Source organism: Cephus cinctus, unplaced genomic scaffold, assembly GCF_000341935.2.
Source record: "Cephus cinctus unplaced genomic scaffold, Ccin1 Ccin1_scaffold0076, whole genome shotgun sequence".
NCBI classification, from domain to species: Eukaryota; Metazoa; Arthropoda; class Insecta; order Hymenoptera; family Cephidae; genus Cephus; species Cephus cinctus.
In genome coordinates this window covers 85,842-93,153 of record NW_014332817.1, presented here as the reverse complement: position 1 = coordinate 93,153, position 7,312 = coordinate 85,842, and positions in this window count along the sequence as shown.

Below are 7,312 nucleotides of genomic sequence, written 5' to 3'. Positions count from 1 at the left end.
TACGTTATTAATAATTAACGTCCGAAAAAAAAAAAAAAAAAAAAAAAAAAAAAAAAATTTGAAAATCCCGTAGCTCCACTTCGGGTATACACGCAGTGTGCTTGTACGTGTGAAAGAGCGGTTTTTTCAAATTCTTCTATTCTTCTCGATCGCTCGACCTGCCGTAAGAGAGAAAGAGAACGAAGAAAAAGAGAAAAATATCAAAATCTCGCGATAACGCGACTATCTCTTGCTTCCTCGTGACGATAATTATAAAATATATATATAATCGATCGCGAATCCTTGTTAATTAATCGAGGCCCAATCAAGAAGGATCTCAACAATTACTTTTTTTCTCTTTCGGCGCTCGCCCCGTTTTTTGATGCTTGTCCAATTGGCTAGCCGAAAAATTTTTGTCTAGAGCCTAGAAAGAATTCTAGCACGATGTCCTATTTAACGTTGAATCGGCCACTGGCAAAACTTAATATTCCCACGTGCTATGACGTTTCGTCTTCTTTTTTTTTCCAAAATTTTTTACAGAACGTCAAGTCGAATTTGGATCTGGTCGACGAAGCGAATCGCACGTGGGAGATAAGGATAAAAAAAATGGTTTGTCAAATTAATGTTCTTCGTGTCTCTTGATGTCGGTACAATTTTGTAAATACTAATTAACGTCCCGTTTGGACTTTCTTCGTATAAGGGTGCACTCACACCGGACAATTTTTTCCATGTCTCGTTGTAGCGACCGAGAAGCCTGTATCGTGAGGTGTAAATATTTGACAAAAAAAAAAAAAATTTTATCAAAATCCTCATAGCGATTGTCTCGATAGTTCGAAAAAAAAAAGAATTGCGATTATCATTAAGCCGGTGTGACGATAAAACGTAAATTTCGATTTAACCCTCTTCCCACTTTTGCTGCTACGTATGAATCGACCTTTATGGACTTACGTCCAATCTCTTTGTGGACTTGTACAATAATCTTGACTTTAATTATCGATAGAGAAAAAAAAAATCAGTGTCTAATTATGTAAATAACGATCACAAGATTAATTGATGATATTTTAGGCTAGTTTATATGTCGACACTACGTACTTGTCTTGCGACGATCAACGACGGACGGTTTAATAAGCGTCGCGACGCTCGTCGATAACGATAGTCATCGTCCCGATGCTTATCAGTGTCCGTAATTGTCGTCAATTGATTCTAACACACACGGCCAAAGTAAATTTTAGAAAAGTTCGTCTGCCTTCTACATATGTACCGATCGCATCAATATTCACGCGATTCGATGCACGTATATATATATATCAGTCCAAAAAAATTGATACCAGTACGGGAAAAAGCATTTAAATCTCATAAAAGGAAAAAAAAACAATTTTTATTAAAATTCTAATAATTTTTCGATCCTCCAATCATTGCGATATCCAGTTATACGTAACAGCGTTTGAATTTCCCGCGCCCGAAGGTTCCGTTCGAAATTCGCCCGTACTATTTCCACGTGCTAATTGTAATTATAGTCAGGAGATAAAGTTCTGGACTTATGGTCGAATCCATATTTTTTTTGGTCAAGTTATTAGGTCACTGGCAATACATGGATAGTATGCTTATGATAAAAATTTTGTGAAATAAATTTGCATTTTTTTGGAAAAACATAATTTTTTGGCAATTTCGATACGAATTCAGGATCGTTCTCCGGTAATAGTAGGGACACGAGATAAGACTAATATGGCCACTGCGGAAGGCAGTTTACTCGATGTAAATAGCGAAGTGTAAAAAAAATAACGTATGTCGATGCCTAACGTTAACTTACTACGAACTATTAACACAATTTGAACTCTATCTGTATGTGTCGGTTGGATTGGACATAGATTTTGTATCACCCTCTCTCCGTGTAAAATGTATAGTAGCGTGCCGATGGGGATTGATTTTTCGAAAAATTCGAGCAAAGCCCGTTGACAGTCTAAATTGGAGATAGGGGTTAGATAAAAAAAAAAAGGATCCCTTATCAATTTATTACTATCCGATGAAAATTCACTTGAGAAGCTCGCGATTATCGATCCTTGCTATAATTTTACTCACAGACCCCTTTCATTTTGGGTCGAAGAAGAAGAATTAAAAAATGACCTTGTTTTCTCGATTCTTTCGAAATTCGCATCCCACGGTTAATAGAGTCAATCGTGTCTTTCGCCTTTGCTACGCATAAAATCTTGTACGTCGATTCGCGACGATCTGATGTGTTTTTTTTTTTTTTTTTTTTTTTCGAAAGTGGTTCGACGGACTTTCAAATATTTTGAAAGAATTTACGCCGTCTTACTCGAATGCTATTGTTGGACTTGAACTTGGTCGGGGATTGTGCAGAAATTTTGAGTTAAAAAGTTGCAAAAAAAAATATTAAATTTTACAGCGAGACGATCCACTTTCGAAAAAAAAAAGAAAAAAATTATTGTGGGAATAATATTTTTTCTTTGTACTATATTTTACGATCAAACTTATAGATCCTCGTGCACCTGTCGTAGATGTGACTACAATCGAGGCTGCTCCGAATCGATTGTCATTGCGTAGGAAAATAAAGAAACTTTGAAAAAAAACAAAATTTTGAATATAATTTTTTAACGATTATTTAAACGTCGTATTTTTTCCCCTTCACTGACAATTCATTCCGAGCAGACTTTTTTTTGCGAATACTAGCTGTATTCCTTGTGACTTTCCGTAGAATTGGATTATTCGAGAACGCAAGAGGAAAGCAATGGAAATTAGAAAAAAAAAGAAAGCACAAATTTGTAAGAGCCTACAGCCAATACTTACCGAGGACAACAGTCGATCAATGATATTTTTCAAAAATATGCGTAACATTTCGAAGCCTACTTCGAATCCAGCTTCTTAACGTCCTGCCAAGGGGTAAGACGAAAGTAATTCAGCTTGACGTTTACTTTTCATCTCCCTATTTCGTATCCGCCGATAAATAATCCAATTGCCCTAGTTCGCAGAGAATCAAACGGGTACGAAGTAGTCTATCCGAGAAGACGAATCAAAAATCTGTAAAAAGAAAAAGAAACATAGAAAAAGCACAGAAAACAAATGAAATAAACGAATACGACATGACGAGCATAAGTTTTTAGTAAACCAGAGCATTGAAGACTGGCAATCAAAAATATTATAAGCAAATTATCGGAAATTTATCTAGCTTAGTACACGATCCGTCACCGCGTCGATACGATTTTCAAGATTCTCATGACGTCATGATTTTCAATGATCCATTGTCATTAGTTGATTTTTGAAAATCGTAAGTAAAATCCCGAGGAGAAAACTGGTTCGTAAAAATAACGAATTTCGTACCGCGGTGGTTTCTGGCGAAATATGAAAAAACACGTGAGGAAAAAAATGAAGGAAAAATAAAAAAAATGCAAATTCCGACACAGCTGTCCTTCGAAAATAGAGTAAAACAATTACGAGTACCACGTGTCTAATGTAATACTAGTGAAGTAGCTAGATAGGTACCTGCATTTCATGAAAATTAACATGCTTGAATAGCTCCTCAATAAATCGTTATACATGTTTTGATAAATAATTCTATCGATCGTACAATAATTATATCCCAACTGACTGATCCTTACCAAAAATAAATGTCTATACAAATAATTCGTAGTATTAAAATAAGATAGTTTAGAACAATAAAAGTATCTATATGAGGAAGACTAGCTCGAAGAATGCCTATAACGTTCCGCCATTAAAATAACTTTATACCGAGGACAACGCGCTGTCGGACGCCATAAGTTAGACAGTTAAAATCCCCGTGGCAAGATTAAGAATGAAGAACCAAATAATAAGATCTAATGGAACTGTTTGCAATGCTGATTAATGATAAGGGGAAGTGCATAGATTGCACGTGGGCGCCGATTGCAATATGCCGCATCGCGCCCGTTGCATAAAGTCCCCGTAAGAAACGTCCCACTAAACGGCCATATTGTCTGACGACTTAAAGACGAAGCACGTGAATTCAAATTGCGATTATTAAACGTACATTCATTTATTCAGTCTATATATTATCACGTGATTTTTCGATTCACGGTCGCAAGACGACTACAGCTACCGATTCAGATAACGTTCTAGTTTTCTGGGTCCTTTCGAGTCGCCTGATCAGACTACGCTCTCGAGTCGATTCGTACAGTTACGCCGATGCTCTCGGAAAATTTGTTATTCTTGAGAATCTCCAAGAATTACGTATCGATTCGTTAAGGAACGCTCTGGATTTGGTTTAAAGGGACGACACGAGGGAAAGGATAAGAGTTATCAGCTATAAGGATTTCGACCAATCGAATTTTAGTTTAGTTAGTTTAGCAAGATTAGTTCCCGAATTTGCGTATTGTCAAAGTCAGTCTGTCTTGGGACACCGATCGGGGTGCCTCGAGCTGCCTCGCGCTCCCGGACTGTTTGTTGACATTTTTTCTAGCCGGTATAGAAAGTTCTCGCTTGTGTAGTTCTCGTGTTGCTCTCGTAATATCCAGAAAATCCAGATTTTCTGCCTGTGTTTCGGAGGTGCAGTGTCGTGCTATAGTGCAGTGCCCACCCGAGTGTCCCCTTGATGCAGTTCTCGACATTCACGGATCGGCTGAACCAGCGCCGGTGAGGAGTCTCAATCTATTATTTGGTGGAGGGATTTAGATTTTATAGCTCTTAGCAGCCGTGACCGTTACGCTCCCGTTCGCGCATTCAGTTTAGTTCGCTGATATTACGCGATCCCTAGGATCAGCAGCTACGGTTGCGTTTCTCGATTTCACGCATCCTCAAAAATCGACAAGATCCATTAAGCTATCGTATTTTCCACCTAAATCTCCAGGTCATACCGGCTTGTCAGTTCCCGGTGAAAAAAGAATTGACACGGGCCCTCTCACGATCGTTTATCTCCGACTTCTCATGATTCATATAAGCGAAAAGTACTAATTTCGTAGTCGCAGAGGATAATTCGATGACCGATGACGTAAGCAATGTTTACGGACAGCATGTGCTAAACGGCAGTGCGCCACTCGTCGTATTCGCCGAACCAAAGCGACTTCGGTTCTTCCGAGCAGTCTCTTTATGTTTCTCGAAAGACGTGGCAGTGTTCGTTATGATATCCTTGCCGTTTGAAATCGTGCAGGCACAGTGTCGCCATCTCGAACCGAGACGGAGAAGGAAACGCGCGCGCCAAACAACCAAGAGACAGTCCCCTTGCAGACAGTTATGGAAAAATGGCAATTTTCAATCGTCTACTACGAATTCAAGTAACTTCTTGGCTAGAGTCAGCGCGTTACGACAGTGATGTAATAGTAGAAAATAAAACGGTGACTCGACTCTAGGAATATTGGTGCCCCGCCGTTCTCACCTATTACCTACACGTTGCGTACGTGAGTGAATACGTCGGGATTAACCACTGGACGTGCGAGGACACGTCAGGTTTTTGATTTCTTTGTGAAGTGTGCCTTAAAATAGTAGCCCTAAAGTGGGCGTGTCTCAAGGAATGAGAAATTTACGAGGAAACGCCGAGAAGCAAAGGAACGAAAGAATGCTCTGGAAAATAAGGTTATATTTTTTTCAAACTTTGTCCGTTACACTTTCAATCAATTTCTATCACAAGACTGCATGCTAAGTACTGTACGAGTTATTAGTATCTGATCCAATTGTGAATGTAGACTTTTTCCTTTCTTCCGAGCACCAACTTCCTCGCGTACCCCTCGGCAACACGATGCACGACTCTTATCCGGATTATCGAACTATCACTGTCGGCTCGTCGACGGGAACATTTGACGGTCCTCTAAGGCTTCCTTCGTTTCATACTGTTATTTACCGTAATTTTCTACATTAGCGACGCTCACACATTCACCGGCGTCCAGTTCCCGCCGGCATATAATCCGCGTTAAACATAACCGAGCCTCCACACGAAGACGGCCTCACGTTGACCCTACGTCGTAACAGAGATACGAACGCGACCAATTTGTTCAGTGATGTCAGTGATAGCTATTAAAAATAATATATATGTAGTGATAACTCGTGATATTAAAGTCCACAATTTTTTTTTCTTCTTTCTATTTCGTTAAATACTTCGATGCTGGATCTCTATACTTTCGTAAAAGTTGCGCTTAATACATACAGCACGAGAGACGTTTCTGCCCAAGCAAAAGTAAATTATGCCCAAGTGATATCATCGGCGTCCACCTCACGACCCAAAATATTTCGGCCAAGTCAAAATTACGCGGCCGGACTATAATCGCGGCTTCTACAGTCACGGTCGAAGTCAGTGACACGGTAAACGCGAGTGCCGATCGAACGCTGTTTTGTGAGAACGTGCGGAAAAGGAAGATAGTAAAAAGAGGAAGAAGATACGTATACGAGGATAGTGTAAAATAAATTAAAAAAAAAAAATAAAAAAAAAATTAATAATACAGACAGTCTTAAGGAATTTAATCATGAGGTGGACTTTTATACTTTCATGGATCTCTTTATTTTTCTCTTTTGGCGTATCTCGCTCTCTCTCGTCGCAGCGACTGGACTTGTAAACGCCGTGCAGGCTCACGGCACGTTCTCAATTAGCGCAAGGCGATAAAACCTTTTTCGTGCAGGATCCAAAAAAAAAAAGAGAGACGAATAACAAGTCGACAGTGGGTCATCGTGACTATACTGCAAGAGAGAAAGGAGAGGAGAGACACTCTTGGCTATCGCTGGACAAGACTCTCAAGGAGAGCGTATTATCTTAATGGCTGTGTGTTAACGTATCGTCGCGGGACTTTATTATGCTAGGGATTCCACGATCTGCTCGGACTTACATCTATCGGCTAGATCGGCTAGATCGACTAGATCGACCTACTACCGTTTATACGAGGAAGAAGAGACTGCCAGACGTCGTGAGGCTCGATTGAAAATTTTACTAAGATTTCTGTGAAGAATTAAAAAAAAATTGTAAAGATCCAGCCAATCGCAGCGAATAAACTTTCATTCGACTTGGGCCATTATGGGTAACATGCATTGCTGTGTCAACCATAAAAAGGTAAGACATTTTTAGACGTCGAAGTATATTATAATAATATAGAAATTCCTTGTATTATATAGTTCCGTACTTTATATTCGTAATGCACGAACTTTTTCAGGATCTTACGTAATTTTGAGTTTAGTCACAACGTCGTATCGAAGATCAAAACAGAATTGAAATTGTTTGATTTTTCTGGTTCTTTTTTTCGAATTAATTTTATTAACCATTCTTAGAAAGAGATTCCACGGATTTGCCCCGACCGTCTGGATGAAGGAAGAGGAAAGAATTAGGGTAGTGTGCGGGGGGGGGGGGGAAAGGGGGGGGGGCTAA